Here is a 24,729-nt window from a genome sequence, read left to right as displayed (position 1 = left end):
GTGGTATTTGTGGCTGCGTGGTGGGATGGACACACTTAATTTACTGTTTTGATCTTTCCACCATACTTTTGTATACCTTATCTTTAAGTCAGACAACTAAATTTGACGTGCATTTACCCTCTTTGTGGGAAAAAGCCCCAGCTATTGTCTTTTGATGAAGCACATGGATTTATTAAAGAAAAGTTTCAAAGACTATGTGAGACAGATGAAATGGCCAAGTTTTGACCACTGATGGACTGGAGGGTTGTCTTCATTTCAAAACAACTGAGTTTCGGGTCAACATGACCTCTATACCTGTTGTTATAGACTCCTGAGATGAGAGCTGATACTTCTCTGGAAAAAGGACTCATACCCAGTAGACTGGAAACCATTAAACAGTAAGCTACTGGAGGCAAAGAAAACAATAATAAAAAGAACTGGGTGTTTTAAACCTCAGTTCATAAAAGCAGAGTGGTGCTTAATGAGGCTCAGAACACCCAGAGAAATGAGAGTGATGGAGATAAAAGACCCTAAGTGTGAAAAAGACTTTTCCCATTAACCCTCTGCAGCCACGCCCATCTCGCTAAACAAAGACGTCTGAAAACATGTCATATGCCATGAAAGCTCTTTACCTCCTAAAGCGCTTAAAGAACAGTGAGGTAGCTTGGGCATCTCGGAGGCAGTGTGGATCTTACTGTAGATGGTTTTGTCAAGGTTCACTTTCTCCCCAAGTCTTTTCATGCTCCCCAGCCTCTGGTCCAAACATATGGGCACCTCACTGGCATGATTTGGCACCAGATGTCTCCGTCCCTGCCCTCCTTATTCCATTTCAGACTCCTGGGTGAATCGCCATGCCTGATATGGTTGATTTCAAAGCCAACTTTCTAAAATGTGAATAATTAAAATCATGAAATTCAAACTCTCGGGCGAAACGTCTCTGAGTCCTGTACTCAGAGGGAAGTTGAACACTGCATCGGACAAGAGAAGCCAAACCACAGCCAAACTAAAAAGGCTACGAATCCTAGCGTTTTAGGTACTACAGAAAATTAAGCACAGCAGGCAGAAAGGCAGTGGAGTTCATCTTGTGTGTGGGCCAGGAGAGAGTCAGGGGGAAAATAAGCAGACAAACACAAACTCCGGGGCACAATGTGTGATTCAGCTCAGGTTGGGTAGGGGTCGATTCGGTCGGTGAGATGATCCCCACCAGGTGATGGACTTTCTTCCAAGGCTGTGGGACATATGAGCATTTGAAGGCCTCATAGTATCTTTAAATACAAGTAAATTAAAGGTCTTTGGGAAGACCCAGAATAGCTTGTGTAGGGTCCTGTGGTTTTTCTAGCACGTACCCTTTAATTCTGCAAAAAGCCTGCCCTGAAAACTTAGCAGTGATTCCCTCCTATTAGGCTTCTGAGTCTTGTGGGATCTGAGAGCTCTTCCTCGCGACCAGCACACCCACAAGAAACACACACACACGCTTGTCCACACAGACACACTCGCCCAGAGACCCACCGCTTTTCTCCAGCCATGTGTTGGAACACTGGCACATCTGTACGTACTGACACACATTCTGACATGAGACACAAGGGCTGCACACTCACAATGCACAAACACATTCAGAAGGTATGGAAATTTAAAACTAAATATAAAGTCCAAGGACTTTATAATGGGGCTAAAAATGTAATTTGAGGAAAAACCTGATCAGAGTCTTAAGTGTTTTCCCATGTGCTGGTTCTATTATTTTTTTTACAATAATTAGCATAGCAGCCTCTTTCAAAACTGGAAAAATCCAAATGTATGTATGCTCTGAAGCTATCTTTCTAGAATCTAGAAACACAGCTCAGAGATGTGTTCTGGAGTCTATTTAGAGGGATCAGAAGGGTTTTCCAAGCCCATTAATATCTAGAATATTTAATAAGTAGTTGCCTTTCTCTGGATCCACTGACAAAAGCACGTAGTAAGTTATCTCCAGTGGTGAGGAAAGAACTGGATAAAAAAATCTTAGCACAGGTGTCAGCCATCTTTTCTGGCACAGCCAGTGTCTCCTGCATTGTCCAGGACACCGGAAGACCTGAACCCATTACTTCAATTCCTCTTCAAGAATCCATTTGCTCCTTGTCCCCAGTGGCCACTTCTGTGGTATCCTGTGAGCAGCTGCCAACTTTGTTCCCGAGGGTCCCTTCCACGTGCCTGCCCACTCTTCCACTCCAAGGTATGAATCTGTGGGAAAGAAGAAGGGTTCTTTCCCTAGTTGCCAAAACGGGAAAGAGGAATGAGTCACGGTGGAAATGAGAGGCTTCATAGGCATGCTGGGGCAGGTCTGAAAGCTCAGCAGGAGCCCTTGCATTGCCTGGTTGGAGTCCCCGTGCCCAGTCTGGTATTCCCTAACTTGCTCGCAAAATGTATCATCGGTGGTCGACCTAGGCTTAACACTGAAGATAGAGTAAAATTTTATGAATCCGGGACCATTGTTTAACTTCCTCCTCTTCGTCAATAGACACGTACTTCTTTGACTAGGTTCACAAAGTTGCAGAGCGAAGCCCATTTTAGGTCGTCAGGGGTTGCACTGTGAGGCAAATGGGCGGTGGAAGGAGCAGGATTCTGCCTGAGTTTTGGGCTCCTGGGATTCCCCAACCCTGCATTCTTGATGAAGCAAATGCCCTGCACACACCCCCTGCCTTTCCCACACAATTACCTGGGATGTTAACAAACAACCCTGACTCATTGCTCAGCTAGGCAGTGTGGACTGCCTATCATCAGGAGATCTTTATTTCAGATGCTCAGCCGTCATGGGCTTTCAACACGGCCAACAAAGCCACAGCTTGACCGCAATCTACGGCATCTATGTTTGGTCATAATTTCACGCCTGAGATCCAGGCTTGTAGCTACACATTTCTGCTAAACATCTTCACCTGGCATGTTCTCCAGGCCCTGGAAAGCCAGCATGTTTAAGAACTGAAGCTACCTGCCTCTGCTCCCCACCTGAATTTTATATTCTACAAAGCAGCATTCACCCCCCCCATTTATCTGTGAAGAGACAAGCAGTTCTCCTGCCTCTGCTTGTTCTTCTTTCTGTCATTGAAGGCCACATGGTCTTTGTCAGAACTCCCCAACTCTACCATTAAGAGGTGAAGCAGAAATGGACAATATGCCCATGAATGTGTGTGATCGTGTTCCAATAAAACTTTATTTACAAAAGCAGATAGATCAAATTCATCCTGTGGACTGTGAACCAGCCATTCTTCTCTAGCCAGAAACTTCTGAGCCATTTTAGATTATTACCCCAATCATCACATCCTCCAACAATTCCCTAAGTTTTATAAGTTCTTACTTTTTGTATGCACCTCAAGTCTCTTTCATCCCATTCTGCCATCAATCCCTTAAGATCAATGCTACTAATTTGTATTGTGTTTTTGTGTTTATTGAGCAAATACAATTATGCCCAGAGAGTCAAGAACAAGCATATCACATGACTATGTCCTGTGATCTCCATTGCTTTTCTGTTTCATTAATCCATTCCTGTTGGGTGCCGATGATGGAGCATACACACTATGACCTCTGAAGGATCAGTGATGAAAAAGAAATACACAGTCCTTCCCCACACAGCTTCTGTAGCAGCAAAAAGATGCTAGGTTGAAATCTATAAACACTGCAGTCTCTGGAAGTCATTTGGTTTTTGTTTACGTAATAGGAACTCACAAGATGAAGGAGCTTAGGACACCCCACTCTTCTCCCAGGAGCCACTGGCCATTCATTCATAATTGCTGAAGTAGTGGGCATCATTTTCTTTAGTACTGAGGTCACTGGTTGATGCCCACGCTCATGTAAGTAGCTCCCCGTGACCCAGCATCTAAGTTACTGTAGTGAATCCCAGCTAAACTCAGTGGATAATCTTAAAAAAGACACGGCGTTAAGAGGGGAGCTTTTTGCGTGGGAGAAGCCGTCAAGCAGGGGTGGAGTGGGAGGGGATTTAAAGAGCGCAAAGGTGGTGAACATCATCCACATTCTTTATACATATGTGTGAAATCATCAAGGAAGAAATGACATTGCTTCAACAGGTACCCTTAAATTAAAAACTAAATTAACGGAGTTTGCCAAAATGAAGTCACATATGCTCATATATAATATATTTGAATGCAAACCAGTAAATAATATGTACCAAGACAAACCCATCTTACCTATTAATGAAATAACACATTCTCTGTAATTACTTCTGAGACATGTATTTAGGGATTTGAGTATATTCTTTGCTTGTCTTTCAATATTTATAAGTATTCTAAATACTGATAACTTAGTTTGTATCAGGCAAAGGCTAAGTAAATTATACTTGTATGGAAATGATCAGGGGTCCATATTAAAACTGAAATGTATCCCTATTATGGCAGCTAAAATTACCAGAGAAAGGAAATAGGAAAAGGAGCCTCCCCTTTTAACTAAGAGTGACTAGAGTATACATTTATAATTCAGTGCCCATGATGTTTTGACACACAAAATCAGACTGCATTGTTAGGAAGAAACTGGGTCTTTTGAGTCTAAAACTTGGGGACCACTAACTTTGCATTAAAATATAAAGTTACAAGAAATGTAATTAAAAATGTTTTTTTCTGTGTTGTTATATTCAACACATAATACATAGCATAATATCACAATATTTGTAAGCACTCTGTGTAACTATAAGCATGCTATAACAGATTGCACAATATATGTAAATATATGTGTATATACACACATATGTACATATAGCCAAAATGTGTTCTGGAATATTCCATGCTTATTATTATGCTTATTGTTCTGTCTATCTAGTTTTCTTTCTTTGGTATACAGATAAAATGTTGCCTTTATCCTAAGTACCCTGGAATGAAAGCTGTGGGGGGCATTCAGCTTTGTTGGTCTTCCAGATAAAGCTGTCTGTAGAAGGAGCTGCCTTCCTTGGCGGGTGTGAGACACATGCATGAGAGGCTACATGGCCTCCTGGCATGATTCCATCATGAATATATCAGTACTGACAGGAGCTGGCTTCGCCCTCCTCCCAGGGCCTGATTCCTCTATGTGTCTATGATGAATCTAAAGGAACCACTATTCACAGAAGTGACAGTTAATAGAGGGCTTGTCTTTTCACTTAAATGGCAGTGGCTCGCACGCTGGTGCCACCAGAGAGGACATGTTTTGTTGATAGAGGTTTCTGTCTCGCCCAGTGGCGCAACTGTTCAAATCTTTACAGGGTACCAGACCATTGTCCTGCATCAATGCTTCATAGAACACTATGAACTCCTTCCCCTGAGATGAAGGGGTGAGAACTTGTCCCTTATCACATTTTACAAAAGCAAAAGAATAGAACTAAGGTTGGCCTTGGATTCTAAGATATTTTTCAGCATTCATGGTAAAGAGTGAAGTAGGTCAATGAACTGAATGGGCCCTGGAGCCATTCCCAATTCAGACCCCATCTCCAGAATTTGCTTGTTGTGATGTCTTGAGTAAGTCAGTGAAAGTGGCAAACTATAGCCCTATATTGTTTGATACACTGACTATGAAACTGCCCTTGATTTACACACTTTCTATATAGACAATGAGAAAATATATTTTAGAAAACTGTAAGAATGAATGGATGAATTCACGAAAACCACTCCGAACAATGTCTGGCCCAAGGTTAGTCTTAAATGAATATTGCTGTGATATGTAAACTAGGCAAAAATTTTGAAATCAATGTTTACAGTTGCTCAATACATGTGTTTTGATTATTGCCTCACCCAGCAGTAATAATTATCAACAATGAGGAAGAACTGACTGCTGCATAAATTTAATAAAACAGCCCCAGTAAGCTTCCACAGAATAGATTTAATCCCTAGAATAACATAGAAAGGAGAAAGGTGCTCTAATCATGCTGAAAGTAAGAAAACAGAGACATTAGCGCCTCCCCTATGGGCTTCAGTTTCCATGGCTGTGAGGAAGAACGTTCCACGAGACCGATTCCGATGCCTGGGCCATTCGTACACCAACGCCACTCCAGCGGAATACATTTCAGCTCTACAAATGACACATTCAGAGAATGAAACAGTAGAAGACCCGCCCTAGAGTGCATTTATTTATTCTGTTCCATCAGTGGGGAAAAAAAAATCTGAATTCCAGGTGTCCAAGCAAAGTTCTGGAACCCAGAAGGGCTCCATGAAATACCCAGGAGATGTCCTCCTCTCCTGGGCTCCCAGGCCTGGCAAACGATGGCAGGCAACTGTCCAGGCCTTTGAATTCCAGCCTGGTCCACAATCTGTGGCTAAGTCTTCTGGGAACACGGAATGACATGTTTGACAAACATACTCCACTCATTTGTGTCCCCAAAGCACTGGTGTCTGGGTAACCGTCCAGCACCTGCCACAGCGGACAGATCAAGCTGAAAAGACCCCCTGACGTCTCCAGTTTTATTGCTGACTTCACAGGCAGTCTCTGAGAGTTTACACAATAGTGGACTGGTGGTCTGGAGCCACAGGCCCACCTAATTACAGGATTTCTCCTTTAAGAATTTTGATTTAAAAAAAAAAAAAAAAAACAGCGTGTTGCCAAGTTTATAGTGGAAAAAAGACTCAGGAGAAAAACAATACTTATGTTAGCATAAATTAATAATGGCTTAGGAAAGCAGCTTGGTAAATCTACAAACAACAGAAAACAATCCATCTCATGGAACAAACTCCAGGAAACTATTTTCAGGAAATATTTCTTTAAGGGGTTAAGGCTTAGATGGAAAAAGTTAAATTTACATTTCCCGTAAGAGTAGCAAAAACAGAGATAATTTTTAAAATCTCAAAGTAGGAAAGAAGTTTAATAAATTATGCCTGGCCCCTCAAAAGTTGATACATTCATAAAAGAATGAAAATCACAAACATATATAAAAGACTATTAAAACAGTAAAAAAAAAATTCCCTCCCCTTTAACTGAATGATTTCTATTATCAAGATAATGCTATTAAATACTCAAAAATAACTTTATAGGAGAAAATGTCTGATAGGACTCACACTATTCTACTCTTTTACTTTTTGCAGTTCATTTCTCTTTATAAAATAAATTAAAACAAGCTTTTCTCATTTTACCTACCAATCCCAGTTCTCACTCCGTTCCCCCACCTTCTCCCCACTCCCATTCACTCCGCAGAGAGAGTAAGGCTTCCTATGGGGAGTCCACAAATCAGGAGGACCATCTTACTCTTACGTTCGAGTTCTGTTTTATTTCTCCTTTTGTCTTATCCTCAGGATCACATTGCATATTCTCTCTGGAGGAAAAAGACTATTTGCTTAATGCATGGAGAATCTTATAGTCCTTTTGGGTTTTTTTAACGCGTGTGGTGTTTTCAGGAGAGGTCGGTCACACATCAATATCTGAATTTATTTGTTCTTCAGTGCAGTTTGAGTAGTTTTCTAAACTCATTGCCAAGGACAAAGAAGTATTCTTTGCAAAGTGTGGAGCACTGGATTTTCATTTTCATTTTTTGCTCCTGAAGTCAATGCCTATACAAGAAGCCTGGGAAATATCCGACAGGCAGAAGGAGCCACCAGGAAACGGCAAGCTAGACAGTATTATCCTGGAGTCTTCATCATGGTGATTGTGTCCCAAAGTGAATTCACAGACCCAGACCACGACCAAGACATCCCCTCCCCCCAGGCCACCCTTTCCCTTGTTCAAACTAGTGACTGGCTCCTAGATCCAAGGTCCCCTCTTTCTGTTTTCTGCCATTTCCCACATTTTGCCATATCTCCGTTTGAAACTGCATCCCATTCCCACTGGCAAGAAGGCTGCCAAAGCTGTGCCCCTTTTGGTTTTTGTCTTGCTTGTTTTATTATGGAAACATGTTTATTTGACATTTTAATTTAGAAATAGAAAACCTCCTAGAAGTAGGAAGCAGAAGAGAAACACAAAGTATTCAAACATTTGCTTAGTGAGTTTCTCACCCCTTCTGTCTTCACTAATTCCCACGATGAGAAAGTGCTCAGTCACCCACGCTAACGTTATCAATACGGATATCGATCAGTTTCACAAAGAAGTCAAAGAATCCCATGATAGCAAACCCTATTTCTGTGGCCGTGGCAATTTTCTAGAATTTTTTATTGGGTTTGGTGCATCTTTTAACCAGCCAAACTGGGTCTTTTATGAACTGCCAACCTGGCTCAATAAACTGCATTACCTGATCCATGATGCTTTGGGAGGTGGGGGTTTGAGAAGGCAGAAACCAGTTAGAGTCTCACTCTTATTTTTGAAGGAATGTGCACCTACCGGAAGCTGACATCCATCAAGACAACACTATCTCAGGTTTATTCAAATATGGGGATGCTGAAGAGAGTGAGGTCTGCTTGGATCTCACTGGCATGTACGAGGATCTTAGTTTTGCCCATGGTTTGGTTTGAAAATGTGGCCAAAGCCACTAATGGTCTCCTGAGCCCTGGTTTCCTCTCTTGTCCAGGATGATAATGAACCTCCTTCCAGGCAAGTTGTCAAATGATTGAGCAAGCTAACATATGCAAAGTATCTGCCACATGGCAAACATTCAGTAAATACTATCTCCTATTATTATCTCAAGTATTTCAGTCAGCAAACACAGCCTTTGCAATCTGCCTCTTAATCTGAGAACTAATTCAGGGGGTGAAAAGATGTTCAGTTGCAACATTGATTCATTTATCTTTTTCTCTCTCATCTTCCTAGACATTTTCATTAGCAAACTCTTCATATAATGTTATAACTTCCACAGTAAATAGGTAAGGAGCGGGAAGAAAGAGAAAATAAGAACGGACTACATTCGATAGCAGGCTTTCTCTTTTTAAAAATCAATCATAAAACTAGGTTAGCATCATTGTGTATATGTATATATATATATATATACACACACACATATATATATGTGTGTGTCCTCATGTATGTGGAAAGATGCATGTATGTGTGTGTGTGTGTGTAAACCAGAAGTTGACACTGAGTATCTTCCTCAGTTACTCTCCAGTTTACCCTGAGGCAAGGTCTCTCACTGAATCTGGGGCTCTTGAATTCTGCTAGGCTGACTGGCCAGCGAGCTCGAGAGATCCTCTTGTCTCCAACTCCCCTATTCTGGGACTACTATCACTAGATGGAACTTTTTATATGAGAGCTGGGACCCATCAACTTTTTTTTTTAAAGATAGGGTCTTCCTCTGTGGTTCTGTATATGTAAACCCGGCTGACCTTGAACTCTTAGGGATCCCCTGTGCCTTATGGGCCACTTGCCTAGCCCCTGAGGACCTTTTGCTGTCTGATTTCCAGGTGCCATTTAAATCTCCTCTTTCTTCAAACATACTTCTTTCAGGTTCCCATTAGTTAGAGAGATTCTGGGTTTTTTCCCCTTAATTCATTGGATACTGTTGCTTACAAGCACAAAGGCTAGCTGGCATACCATTTTTGTTCCTGTGGCCCGTTTCCAAAGCTTTGTTTCTTAACTCTTTATGGATCCACATTTGTACGGAAAGTATCTTGTGTGTGGCGGTCAAATCTCTAGCTACATATAACATTTTTAGCATCTTTACCTTCATTGTTGCTTACTCTTGAAGACCAGCCGTTCAGGACCTTGTCTAGGGAAGAATGGGGGCGGGATACAAACAGAATGATGCAAACTTTAGGGTAGGTAAGATGTCTCAGTGGGTAAAGGCGTTTGCCAACAAAGCTCATGTGGGCTTGATTCCTGGGGCCCACATGGTGGAAGGAGAGAACCGACCCCTGCAAGCTGTCCTCTGGCCTCTGTATGTGCAGTGGCATGTGCCCACACATACACACATAGTTACTTAAATAAATACAATGTAGTTAAAAAAAATACATTGGTGGACTTTGTATATTGATCTTTAACAGCGTTTGTGTTTTCTGAAGACCTAATAGGCTGTTTGGTCCTGTGTCTCATCACTGGGGCCTTCTTGTGTTTGGTCCTGTTCATGTGCTTATGACTCCTAGTTTGTACTTTAGCACACCATGTCTAATGTATACTAGTGTTTATTTTGCACATTAGGGCTAGTGCCAAATTCTTCTAGGGCATTTGGCACATGGTTTCATCATTCGCATGTAGAAACAGTCCTTATAGGTTTGGGGTTGGTTCTGTTTAATTTTTTTTTTTTTCAAAATTCAGTCATCATGTGGTACCCGCTGAGTTTGGTCACTCTGCCAGGAACGAACTGCAGGCTTTTCCTAGTAAATACACAAAACCCACAATTCAAATTGCCTGAGTGGAATGAAGATCCCTGCAGAACTTTCTAGCAAGGCCTGTGGGTTGAACACAGTAACAAATGACTCAGAAACTCTTCTAAGTTTTGCTCCCTACTCTATCCCTTGGGAATTGCGGCCCACCCACTCCAAATACAAAGCAATACACCACATGTGATTCTACACAGCCGCTTAACCCTGTCCCCAGCGGGTAGATAGGGTTTCTTTAAGTAGTCTCGGTTTCTATGAAACAGGCAGGGAGGGGGAGAGCATTTGCTTGATTTTGTAAGTGGAATCATACTTGTATGAGAGTGCAAAGGCAGGTTCATCTAGAGGCCCGCATCTCCGTTCTCACTCAGGCCTTTAGGGTAGAATGCTGGTGCCCTTAACTCAGCTGACTGTTGTGTTAGCTAACCAGTTTACTGGGCTAAAACAGCTCACCCCAAAGTCTAGCATTGAGAAGGAAAAGGGGGAAGCCAGCAGTACAAGTCACATCCTCTGATCAGCATTCCTGGAACTATTATTTTGGTCTATGCATTTGCATGGTTTCAAATGATGCACATGTGTCTGTGTATAGACATGTCTAGTGAGGAGGTTTGGAGGAGAAACGGTGAAAGATGTAGCAGGTTCTATGTGTTAAAGTCTGATTATGTTGGAAATATTCCAAACTGACCCGACAACAACAAACAAACCCAAACCAGCTCCCTTTCTTTGTAAAAGTTTTATTATCTTTTCCTGTATCTTGGTTTCCATCATGTTACAGGCATTGCATCATTTGACCTTCTCATCACACCTACAGAACAGAAGTTCCTGAGGCTGACAGGAGAGTCATCCCTCTTATTAGGGGAATGAACATAAGTAGCAAGAGAAGAATGGGCTGAGCGAGAGGGACAGTCACATCGAGAAAGACCCTAAAGAAAGTGCCATCTACCTATCAGATCAAGGTCGTGATATATGGCACAGTGAGTACCAAACTGACCCTCAGAACTTTGAGGTTTCACAAATGTCACTTAGGAGCCAGTCAGGGTGAGGGAGAAGCCAAATGCCATCCTCTTGGTGTTATTAATTCCAAGATGCTTCCAGTCCACATACAGTGAAGTGCTGCATAAAAATCCTTCTGAAGAGAGCTCTGAATGCCAGACTCATTATTATTGCAACTACAAATCTATAATAGAGTCACCGAAACCTTTCTATGAGTAGTTACTGTCTTTCAATACTCAACTTGCTTTGGATATGACAGTGTAAGTCTTCGTTGGCATTTTCAAATTCTAAAAGAGAACACATTTCTATATTCTCTTTGAATCAAATCAAATATGACTCAGAACTGTTAAGATGCTCAGTGTTAGCAGTGAAGGGGTGCTCTCTCCCCAAGACCACGTTAACATCCCGTTGCCTTCATGGGTGTTTCCCAAGAAGCCACACCCTCTGATTTTCCGTGAATCATGGTCAGCACGAGCATGCGCACCAAGACTGAAGTAGTCCAGTTCTTGCTGTTTTCATGCTGCCCTTAGAAACACAGAACTCTCTACTTCAGCACCCAGAATCCTACCTTTCTTTTTTCCACTGTTTACTTCCTTCCTCCCTTTGCTGGTTCTCTTCCTTCCTCAAACGGTCTCCACTTCCGCTTTCAAGACTCGTATTCCATTACTCTCTTCTTCATCCTTTGAAGCTCCCCTCCTCACTCACCCTTCAATTTCATTTCGTTCAAACATATATTTAAATCTAGATTCTACAGATGAGGTAAAAACAAAAACAAAACAAAAAACCACAAAAAGAATTTGTCTTTCTCTGACTTGTTTTTCTTAGCAAAATATTCATCTGGGTCCACCAATTTTTCTGCAAATGTCATGTTTCCCTTTTCTGTATATCCAAACGGTGTGTTTATACACCATATTTTTTTTATCATTGTTTCCATTGATGGGCATCTAGGCTGGTTCCACAGCTTGGCTGTTGCGAATAGTGTAACATTAAATGTAGATATGCAAGTATCTCTGTGTCATGGTTAGAGCCCTTTAGGTTTGTGCCTGGGCATGATGTAGATCACGTGATAGTTCTATTCTGAGTTTCTAAAGTGACCTCTTTACTTTATATTCTGTATACAATGCGTCCAGTTTCTCAAGGATTTGGTCATTTCTCTAGAGAATAGATCCAGAGTCTGGGTCATCCCTGGTCTCACCATCCTTTTACTCTCTGTAGTGTTGTGCCTACTCTTGGGTTTCTTTTATGTCTCTTACCTCCACTAAGGACCTTTAGCACACTTTTAGCAAGGCTTTAGCAAAAGCCAAAAGAATAATCCGAAGACGTGTGATCCACTAGAAACTTCCTTCTATTTGTTAGTAAAAGATGCCATGAGACATGAAATCAATAAGCACTTCCTGTCTGCTCAACAAGGAGATGAGGGAAAATGTTAAGAAGCAGAATCGCTCCCGTCGGTCAATTCATGCAGGCCTCTACTGTGACATCACAGTACAAAGTGACAGTGGTCTTGCTAATGTCAGCTCCTCTTCATGGAAAGTCATAATTCTGAATGATGGAGGAAATGCCTGCTCTCAGCCTTTAGCCACTCTGGGGACTTGTGATCATTTCCTTTTTTTTTTTTTTTTTTTTAAGCAGGGATAAAGTTGATCCACCCAAGGACAGTTTTCTCAGAAACTGTCCAGGAGGAAGCAGAGCAGAGAACTGTAGATGGGACTCCAGTGTAAGCCAAGGGATTTCTCCTTCCTGGCAGAGCTCTAGGCAAGCTTCTCAGGCCAGATGGTCCTGAAGTCTCTTGTGAGGAATTAGACACCTGAGGCCTGTGTCTTCTAAGACAGCAGTAGGTGGCATCTGGGACAAAAGGGTAGATTGAAATGGTGCCTCTGCCAAAGTATGAAGTCAAGAAATACTCAAGAGCTCAATTAAGAACCAAACCCAAGCTGGGTATGGTGTTGGGTCACACCTGTGATCCCAGATTGTAGAATGTCGATTCAAGAGCACTAGAGTATAAGGTCATCCTTGGCTACATAGTGATTTAGAGGCTAGCCTGGACTACACGAAACCTCTCAAAAAGCCAAAGTGAGTTAATTAACTCATCAAATTATATCTAACAGCAACCCACAAATACAAGCTGTAAAAAGCAGAGGAAATCAGTTACAAAAAGCAAAGAACGGGTGTATGCGACCGAAGTGCTCTAGAACACTTCTTATCTTTCCACCTGGACCGTTCAGTCCAGGGGATGTAGGGTGCTTGCTCTGCAGCTTTGCAGGGGTTTGAGTCCCTAGGTTTGATCTTCAGGGCCCCATCAGCTAGAAGTGGTGGTGCAGGCCTAGAATTCTAGCATTTGGAAGGTGGAAGTAGGCAGATAGCAAGTTTGAAGGATCATTCTTGACTGCATAGTGAGTTCTAGGCCAGCTCCAGTTGCATGTGATGCTGACTAAAATAAATAAATGAATGAATAGATAGATAGATAGATAGATAGATAGATAGATAGATAGATAGATGAATGAATAAATAAATACCATCTGTATATAACTTCCATCAGGGTAGAGGACTCTAAATACACCAAAGTTAGAAAAAGTACATGATTTACTTAGACACAAAAGAGACTCATATTCACTAACATGTGCTTTATATATGTTGTCTCATCAGATCCTTAAAATCCATCCACAAAGCAGGCATTCTCTCCCATTTATGAATGAGATGGATGTGTTACCTAAGGCCACCTTCAGTAAATGAGGGAGTGGAGAATGGGCATCAGTATCCCTACCCCCAATCAAATAGTCTGATCAGAGATCACGTCCAGGGATACAGTGCTTATTTTGATGTCTGCCTTCAGGTGTGCAGGTGAGAAACAGTCTGTCATCCTGTTTGTAGTTACCCATTATAGAAATGTCCTCATTATAGCCAAAGGCCTGGGAACCACGTGGACCAAGTACCAATCATCAAATCAAAACGGGAGCTTATTATGTCTCTCCCAAAGCAGGAGAGAGTGTGATTATATAGCTGCCTATTTAGCCTTCAAACCCATTCTGAAAATTGTATTTGAAATTGGCTTGCAGAATACTTTTAGAAAAACCCCCAAATGCCACAGCCTCGGCTGAGGTTTCCAGCAGGATACAGACAGGCAGCAGGACAGATCTCTCTGGGCAGCCTTCTCACTGACAGGGCTTGCACCAAGCAGTCCATTCGTGGTCTGCTGGAGGGATGGTGACTCATGATGTAATTGCATTATTTCAACTTCTGTAACCACAGGAACACATGGTTTCAGAATAGAAAAGGCAGAGAACCCCGAGGGGTGCTGAGAGACAGAGAGTCAGAGATGAGACCGAAGCAGAGTCAGAGAGACAGGGAGAGATGGAGAGACAGGGAGAGCTCCTTGAACAACAAAAGAAACTTTGAGTGGTATCCAATTATTGGCAGCCAGACAATCCCTTGAGAGGGTATCATTTCTTCCCAAGGGGCTCAGAGTACACCCATACATCATGCTGGAGATGAGAACTACAGAAGCCTAGGAAAAACAACTCTTCATTCATTCATTCTTTGATCCACTCATTCATTCATTGATTTGTTCATTCTATGTCTCTTACTAGCTCATAGAAAAACTGAGGCTGCAATGAATAATATCGAAGAAGGATTTGGATCCGTTTTGTCCTGAGGTCATTTAATAAATATTGAATGAGACAGTCCTCTTGCAAACAAAATAGTAAGGCATAAATAAGTGTACAATTTTTTATTGCCACCACAGGGTTATAAGCAAATGGGGTAAATAATTGTGCTTTTGTTTGCTGCTACTTGAGTCTGATACTTTAAGAAGGGCACTGAAATGAAAGATGTTTGCATTTGGGCTTTAAGGAATGGATAGGAGTTGTGCGCAGTTGCAAGATGGGGGAAAGAAATCAAAGCAGAAGGAAGGCTATGTATGTATACAGACAAAAGAACTATGTGTTTGGGTGGTCATCAGCATGCGTGTGACACAGGATTTCAGTATGCATGTGTGTGTGTGCATGTGTGTGTGTGTGTGTGTGTGCATGTGTGTGTGTGGTATGCAAAGACCAGATTTAAACTTGAGTTATCCATAGGACATCCTGCTAGGCAGAACAGTCAGTGTGGCAGGCCTGCATGAATTATGTTTAAGAATGTGGCTTTGGAACAATTGTAGGTGATTCAGCAAAATCCACTAACATCTTGAGGAGCCAAACTCAGTCTTCTCCCAGTATCGCTGGGTGGGCTTGGTGTCTCCGTGCACGAGGACCACCCACCTGGTGGTATGGCACACATCTGACTTCCATGGGAATGTACACGGGTCCACGGCTTGGGCAAAGCTGACTTAGAGAGTTGGATGACAAGGTCCTCTAATGCCTTTACTCATTCCTTGGAGCATTTTTGTCCATTTGGTTTGCAGTTTTTAAACAGTGTGGTCACAGAATTACTTCTCTGAAGAAAACGAAAAGTTATATTTGACATCGCTTTCTCTGACTGACAGATAACTTTATACTTCAATGCCTAGTTTAAATACCAACAGACATTTGGCTCAGTAAATGTATTATGGGCCTGACATCTTACTAGCCAAAGCCTAGAGCAGACTGCAGCCATTTTCATAGGAGCCCCATGCTGGACCCCCCACCCTCCCAGCCACTCTGTGCCCCTCTACTCCAGATTCTACACTGAGAAATCTTCTCACCACAGCCCCATGATACTGTTGGAAAATTAGGTCGGTATGATAAATAACCAGGCTAGCTCAAGAATTGTAGTTATACTTTAATGGTTAAAGCGGGGAAACTCAAGCTACAAGGGTGGGAGATCCGAAGTCCTATCTGTCTGGCGGACACCGCACAGAGAGAGCGCACACCTGGATCTCCCAGTTTTTCTTCCTGGGGTCCAGATCGCTACTCCCCAATTAGTTGTGATTGGTTAACAGAGCTTCCCCATCATTATACCACCCTACACACGGAGCCCAAACAAAGGGCACCTTGACTAGATTAAAGGCAAAAAACCATGGAGATCAGGGGGCAGGAAGAACTAACAGGGATGGAGGGTGTGGACCTGAACTAAACAGAACAGAAGAAATACAAGCACTAGCGATCATTTATCCAGCGCCACTTCTGACCCCATCACTTCCCAGAGGATTATTTCTGCAGTTATTAACCTGGGGATAGATAGCAATACAGAGGCTCCAGCAAGAGAGGCAGAGGAAAGAAGATGAATCAGTGCCGAGAGCAGCGCCCTTAGCTCCCATCACTTCCTTCTCTTAGAACATCGATGTCTGCCCACATCTCTGCTCTGGGATGCTCGCCTATTGTTGCTCAGCTGCCTACAGTTGTTCCTAGTACTTTTTTTTTTTTTTTTTTTTTTTTTAGTTTTTTGAGATAGGGTTTCTCTGTGGTTTTGGAGCCTGTCCTGGAACTAGCTCTTGTAGACCAGGCTGGTCTCAAACTCACAGAGATCCGCCTGTCTCTGCCTCCCTTGTACTTTTATTCCCATGTCTCTTCAAGGCCAGAATCCAAAGGAAGCGAGACTTGACACACTCAAGAAGAGTTCATTCTTTTAGAAGAGCTTCAAATACTTCTCCGAGCCACTATATGAGAAACCTTCAACGAATCCCTATCTCCTTAAAAGAAACTCCAGGAGCAAAAAGATGCCATTGCAGATGTTAGAAGCATCAGCCAGGAGATGGCTCAGGGTTTTAAACAGAGCGCCCTTATGAGGACAGAGCCTTCTAAAGGGGAGTCTGAAATGGTAAGGATAGAATAATAACAGTGCCCACTTGACGCACACTGCAGCCCCCGTCTGTGCTCTATGAGCTAGAACCCAGTTTGCGAGCTTCGGGCAAGGGTCTGGAGGTTGAGAATACACACGCAGAGACAGACCGACACACAGACCTTCCAACACTGATAACAAAAAGCCCTCTTTAATAGCATCATGGAGGCTTAAATACCCTGCAGTCAATGGCCAAAAGGTGAAAATCCCATCCTCTGATCCTCTAGGCAAAGCACAGCTTTTAGTAACTTCAATTAGAAGGCTCTAGACAGGGAAGAGCAGCTGAAGGCCAGGACTTAATTGGTCCCAACACCCATTCTATATTAGCTTGCTATGTTAAGGACATGGGGCACAACTGTGAAAGGGCTTCCTAGAGTTTCTGCCTTAAGGGAGCCCCCCCCCCCCCATAAAAGGTACCATCGAAGACATTGTGGTAGGGAAACATAGGAAGTTGGCAGCTTACAGCCACTCAAGTTTGCCAAGGCCCAGGGACAAAGGACCAAAGCCAGCACAAAGGTTAGATGAAGGCTCAGCAAATGCCTTCCCTGTGACTGTCTCACAATCATTTGACTCCTACCTACTTAGCCCAACGTAGGAAATATCTCATAGGTGTACCCGAAGGTTTATTTCGCAGGTGATCCTGGACCATTTGAAGATAAAATTCAGTATTCACAATTACAGATGGAAATGTGTTAGCATGTTTCCCAGAACTGGTATGAAACTAAGTTGGAATAGCAGCCATATTTGTCACCTGCTTCTCCCACCACCTGTCTGTTTCCATGACACCAAAGCCATTTCTATCACATCTGAGTTCTTCCTCAGTTTCTTCTTCACTCTCTCTCACAGACCCAAATTTTCTACCTTTAGAAGATGTAGAAAATAACCAATCTAATAACCAATCTTTCTTCTTTAAAAAGTACAGTGTTGCTGGAAGTGGTGGTATACACTTTTAATCCCAGCACTCAAGAGGCAGAGGTAGGTAGATCTCTATGAGTTCGAGGCCAGCCTGGGCTACAAGAGCTAGTTTCAGGATAACTAGGGCTATTACACAGAGAAACCCTATCTCAATACCCCCCAATAAAGTCACTCTCTCTCTCTCCCTCTCTCTCTCTGTATGTGTGTGTGTGTGTGTAAATTTGTCTATAAGTGTATCTGTGTCATGGTGCATATGTGTAAGCTGGAAGGAATCCTGAGAGAGTTAATTCTCTCCTCCTGCTATGTAGGTCCCCTGACCAAACTCAGGTCATCAGCATTGGTGGCAAGAACATTTGCCCACCAACCTTTCTTCTCCTTAATAGATTCCCTTTGCTTTTGATGTGCAGAAACTAATTTTCCCTTTATCTTGACATCTCTCCTTTATTACATGTCCAGGGCTTTATATTTGAATAAGCAAAATTCTATGAACATGCTTTTAATCACCAAACAATAATGAATTCCTCCAACAGTGAACGATGCAGAAGGGTTGCAGCAGGTTCAAGTCTTTCAAAGCAAACTGTTTCCCTTTTCAGTTCTGCAATATGGGACGAGGTTAAGTCCAACAACTCACCCTCTTCCTCCTGAACCACACAGCTCTGCAACTGTGAAAGTTGCTTTTCTTTAATCATCTTCGTTGCTTGAGTTGCTTGTTTGTTTGTCCCAGCTCGGTTCCTAGGTGATAAAAGTCATATGAATTATTGGGAGCAGATTCCTCTCTGAAGGAGATAAAGCCCTGAGCCCTACACAATTGCTTTGTATCTTTCCAGAGATTCCACTCTACTTTTTACTGTTATGACCATAAAACCACGTTATAGAGTAAAGATTGGGGCTTATGGTTATACATCATTTCTTACCTTAGCATAGCAAATGGAAAAGTGGTACTTCCAAGAGTTCTCAGATACCTTTCTCCCTTGCAGGCTAGAGATAAGCCAAGACGAAGGATTCAAGACATTCTTGCAGTTTACTCTATGATCAATTTTTAAATAGGAAATGCGGTTTCCGTCTATATACATCCTCTCATCATGTGCAGGCATCTGAACATGCTCACTAATTGAACTTCGAGAAGGTTGCTACTTGCTACCCTGCCAGCTCACCACATTCCACTGAATGAAGTAGACAGATGGATATGAGCTGATGTACAACACACACACACACACACACACACACACACACACAGAGAGAGAGAGAGAGAGAGAGAGAGAGAGAGAGAGAGAGAGAGAGAGAGAGAGAGAGAGAGAAGAGTTCTGTAACTGATGCCAAAGCTAAGGGATGTTGCATGAGGAAGTCCATGGCAATTGTCAGGGCTTTCACTAGGGAGCTAAACACTCATTTAGTTAAAATAATAGAGCAGGTAGTAAAATTACTGCTACAGCCGGCAGAGAACCACATTAGTCAACTTGTCAACAAGGTTTGCAAAGTTCCAGCCCTAACTGAAGAGCAACAAGCTGGCAATGGATGCTGACTTTTCTTCAGGGATGAGGATCCTGTTTGGTGCCAAAGTCTTAATAGCCAGCCCTAAGTTTGTGTGCATGTAATCCATGAGGATTGGCCCAGTGTGTGTCTGTGTTATGTGTGTGCTCAAACACACATATTAATTATAGATAGATATGCTTAGATATAGATAATTATATATCAAAATAATTATAGGTAAAGGGGGACATTTGACAGGGGAGAGGGAAATAGGGGAATATGTAAGGAGTTGGAGGGGGAGAGGAAAAAATAGAAAGGATGTAAATATAATGTCCATGTATAAAATTCTGAAACAATGGTTCATGACTTTTAAAGGAAAATAAGAGCAAAATACTGTGGATTGCTCTACTGGGTGGCAACCAGGCAGCACACTTTGCTGAGGTCTAGGAAGTACTGGTCAACAGCAAGAGTTGCTGAACACAGCTGTCTGTCCAAATTTCAAGAGCTTCTCCAAGGGGCATAGTTGCTTGCCAAACCAACACTCCACTGAAGAAATGAGGTTAAGTCGTTTTTAGATGCAGTGCCTTAACCAAAAGCCAGTTGCATTCCTGAAGCCATGTGGTCCCTATCACCCACCATTCCTATTCTTCAGGCTTGTGCGAGGCTGTAACTGTCTGAGAAAGGCTTTCCAGATAAACACACCCTTGTGTTTGGTGAGAGTTCAGAACCCCTCTAAAGAAGGATGAACAAATTATGTCCTTGTTCTGCAACACAAAACTCCCTAACTGCACTCATATTTCAGGGTGGAAAGCTACACAGGTGTAAGCAGTAACCCCAGGCTTTGATGTCTGCCCACTAAACAGCGGCGGTTCATGATACACCTCCTCAGAGAAGCTGCTGGGGTTTTGCATGGGAGCAGAACAACCTGATGATCTCTTCAGACCACAGGACCCAGAATATTCCATCATATGTCAGAATCACTTGCCTTTCAGAAATTGCATGATCCACCTCATCCTGTGGATTTGGGATCTTTTCCATTGTTTTGGGGTACAAGAATGATAGGGTTAAAGCCCCTTTACATAGGATTCCCCCAAGGCCACACATACGCTGTTCGGTTGTGGAACCTAAATTCAGGTCCTGTAGCCAAACACCTACCATGTACTATTTCCAAAACAGCCAAGGGAGCATGAGGAGGGGACATTATTCCTTTAGGCTTACTTAACATCTGGATATTGGGACCTCGGTGGGTTTGCAAAGACAGTCTTTGGGAGAGTGCTTGATTCTTTTGAAGTGAAGCTGAGCTAATGGGAAATGCTGGCTTTGTTTTACAAATTACCATTTTGTTGTTGCTTGGCACTTGCAAAGCGCAGCTTTTTCAAATAAAATGGTCAGTTTGCAACATGCTGGCTTTGTTGATTCTGATTGACCCTCCTGCAACAGCAGCAGGGCAGAGCATGATGGGAAGAGGCAGAATTCCATGCTCAGTGACCCTGGGTTGCCTTTGTCCTGACCAGGACCTACGGCTGGTGAGGCTTTAAAGGACCTAGTCTTCTACCAAACTAAACAATTGAGAAGGGGACAGAGTTTTAGACCGCTGTGGTCTGGTGTTTGGTTGGCAGCTTCTGAGCACTGTTAAAAATAAAAAGAAGGGGTAACTATGCCTTGTTGAATGACTCTGATCCAGAGTATCACAAACTCATCTCAGTAGTGTGCCTGTGAGATGAGACCCTTTACATTCTTGTTCTTATACATGTATGTGCGCACATACTTAGTACATGGTACATGCATATACATGCATTGAGGTCAGGGAACAACCTTGGGTGTCATCTTCAGGAACCTCCTTTGAAGTAAGGTGTTTCTTGGCCCGGAGCTCACTATCAGGCTACACTGAGTATCCAGCAAGGCCCGGGCATCCTCCTGACTCAGATTCTTCCCCACTGGGATGATAGCATGTAGCATCATAACATGGATTCTAGGGATCAAGCTCAAGTCCTCATGTTCACAAAGAAAACACTACTTACTGAGTTGCCTCCCTAGCCCTTAGCTTGAATATATAATACATTATATGTGATATATATATATATATAAATAATAGAATATACATATATACATGCACACACACACACATGGATGATAATTGTAATGAGGTGGAGGAAGAAAGATTGAATGATTCAAGTCCTTCAGTTACAGCACAGGTTTTGAGTCTAATCCCAGATCTGCTGGCTCCAGTGCTTATTATAATTCTTTTACAGTTCCTGGCAGCAACGTTTAATGTGCTTGGGATGTACCATGAGCTCTAGGTTCAAGTTTCTCAAGAAAAGGGATGAGCAGATGCCTGGTATTGCAAACAAACAATGCCCAGTCACGTTGACTCATTAAAATTCAAAACATGTCTCTTCTTTAGAGTCCTGCTCTTCACCATGTGATTTGTGAATGGCACAATGTGTACATTACAAAGTCAGTACAGAAATCAAAAGTACATAATGTTACAGCTATTGTCAAGGCAACTTCCGTCATGCATCTAATAACAAAATCTTTGGCTTTCTAGCGCACATGTTTCCCTTTTATTTTCTCAGAATCGATTTTTATTATGACTTGCGAACACATCAGTGCGTCACGGTTTTTAAATCAAATAAAAATCTGTTATTCTCTTTAAATTTGAGAAGCAGCAGTCCCCTGTTTGAGAGATGTTTGAAAGGAAGGGCGATCTTTGCGTGTCCTTTGAACAAATGTTTCCATGTAGGTCTAGATTAACTGAATACTATTCATGTCAAACATGGCTTCTGGCTGAAACCAGTTTCGGAGTGTAAAACCAGCCTCCTCAAGAGCATTTGTGATCTGAAGAGAGGCAGCCTAGGGATTCAGTGACAAGCAGGGACACCTCCCCAGGGATGAATTTACTCATTCATCCCCTCAGTGAACATGTACGTTGCTACTACCTCTGGGTTATTGTAATCAACACTGTAGCATTTTTTTTTTTGAGTACCCAAGTGTGTTTTCATGGGCCTGCTTTCAAACCTCTTGCATCCGTTTCCAAAACTAGGCTTGGTGGATCGCATGGTGATTCCAATTTTGAGGAATCTTGGTGCTATTTCCTGGATCACCTGCTCCATTTTACACTACCAACAATGGTGCACCGGGGTTCCCAGAGTTCTCTGCATGTACTCTCAATCACACTTGGTTTCTGGCGCTTGGATTATGAACAAGCGTTTAGTCTTAAGCTTTTTCAATGATGATGAGAAGCACCCAAGAGTGGACACAGTTCTTGCCTAGTACCTGGTACAAGATTGATGCTCAGCAAAGCATCTTCCAAGGGATGGTTTAAACAGACGAGTCACTTTCCTGATCCCCAGCTCAACTCCACTCAGCAACTGAAGGAGAACACCAGCCCATCTCAGGCCAGCTTGGCCTCCAAAGCTTGGCTTCTTCTTCGGCACATCTTTTACAGATACCCACATAAGCACCGAGCTCCTGAGTGCACAGGCAGGTCATGTGCAGAAGACGCTATTTCATAGCAGCCCTTCCCACGCTCTGGCTTTTATATTCTTGCTCCTTGCTCTTGCCTGATGTTCCCTGAGCCTGGCGACAGTTAACATAGATGTCCATTTAGGGCTCCACACTCAATCAATAGTCACTTTCTCAGCACTTTGGTCAGCCTATCTTGCTGCATCCGCTGCTTCCGGGGCTGCTCTTATCGCTTCTTTAAGGGCATTTATGGATCCCAGATGCTCTGCCTCCTGACATCACCATAATAGCGACTTTCAGCAGATAAATGAGGGGCCACAAACATCTAGGTTTCATCATGTGGAGTTCCATACTATGACTATACTGCTAAGAATTATTAATTCTTATGTTACAAAGTTTGGGGTTATTTTCTGTTTGAGGCAATTAAGAAAAAACTGCAAGTGCTCGTGAACTCATCTTCTCAAGAACATATAAACTCTATTAGGGCCTAGATCTCTGGGTAGGTATGTTCTCTTGTAGGATAAACTTGGGTTTAATTTAACAGATACTGCCAACTAGCATTCCAAAGCAACTTCACCATGTCAAACCACCTGCTTAGACTTTAAAGATCATGGGTTTGAACATACGCACAGATAAAGACACAGACTTACATTTTTCTAAAGCGGTAACTTGAAACTCACACAGTCTGTACCTAAAAGTATTGGCCACAATCTCATAAATGTACACGCACGTACACATATATATTTCTAAGAATGTGCAGGCACTGTTTGAAACCATGTTGATATCCATGATCCAAGTCATCACCAGAAACCACATGCAAGTCTGTGGTCCATGCTGCTACTGGTGGCTACGGGGCAGCTTTTGCAGTGCTATGGATGACCACAGACTCAGAATTAGGAATGAGGGACATTGAAGGCCTCTGAGACAATCTCCCCAACCCCCCCAAAAGGAAACAGACCAGACAGGAAGCTATCAAAGAGACCTACCCCCCAAGTGTGATAAAGACGCTGAAGTGTATGTAGCTCTTCACAGGCAATGGCTCAAGTGTGAGTGGGGGGAGGAAAACGTGACTCAGTTTTCTCTAATGGGCTGGCCGGTGAGAGTTTGACCCTGCTCCATTGAGTATAAGGGCAACAGAAATTTGACTTAGTGTTTTTATTTATTCGTCTATTTATTTTATTTAGGAGGGAGGGCGCAAGGGTGGGAGGGTAGACCTGAAAATTGGAATCAAGCAGGATCAGGGGCATTTTGTGAAATTTCCAGATAATTAATAAAAATATTAGGTTGGAGAAAAAATTAGAAAGGTCATCATATTTTGAAAATGATGCACTAAATGATCCTCTATCAAATCCAGCAGCTATATTTTTGTCAACATCCACTTTAAGGGTTATTTTAGGATGGGGAAACATTTTTTTTTATAATTTTTTTCTTTTTATTGAAAAAAAAAATTTTCCGCCTCCTCCCCGCCTCCCATTTCCCTCCCCCTCCTCCCGCCCCTCTCCCCCTCCCCCCACTCCTCTTCTCCTCCCTCTCCAGTCCCAGGAGCAGTCAGGGTTCCCTGCCCTGTGGAAAGTCCAAGGTCCTCCCCCCTCCATCCAGATCTAGGAAGTTGAACATCCAAACTGTCTAGGCTCCCACAAAGCCAGAACCTGAAGTAGGATCAACACCCCGTGCCATTGTCCTTGGCCTCTTGTCAGCTCTAATTGTCCGCCATGTTCAGAGAGTCCGGTTTTATCCCATGCTTTTTCAGTCACAGTCCAGCTGGCCTTGGTGAGCTCCCAATAGATCGGTCCGACTGTCTCAGTGGGTGGGTGCACCCCTCGTGGTCCTGACTTCGTTGTACATGTTCTCCCTCCTTCTGCTCCTCATTAGGACCTTGGGAGCTCAGTCCGGTGCTCCAGTGTGGGTCTCTGTCTCTATCTCCATCCATCACTAGATGAAGGTTCTATGGTGATATGCAAGATATTCATCAGTA

General features: G+C 42.7%; 1 pseudogene; it reads right to left on the bottom strand.

Moving 5' to 3' along the window:
- Positions 1-7,948: 7,948 nt before the first annotated feature.
- LOC130888256 (protein transport protein Sec61 subunit gamma-like) lies at positions 7,949-8,152 on the bottom strand (annotated as a pseudogene).
- Positions 8,153-24,729: the final 16,577 nt, after the last annotated feature.

This window comes from Chionomys nivalis, chromosome 16, assembly GCF_950005125.1.
Source record: "Chionomys nivalis chromosome 16, mChiNiv1.1, whole genome shotgun sequence".
NCBI lineage: Eukaryota > Metazoa > Chordata > Mammalia > Rodentia > Cricetidae > Chionomys > Chionomys nivalis.
The sequence above is the reverse complement of the archived record's forward strand: the minus strand, read 5'-3'. Positions and strand labels throughout refer to the sequence as shown.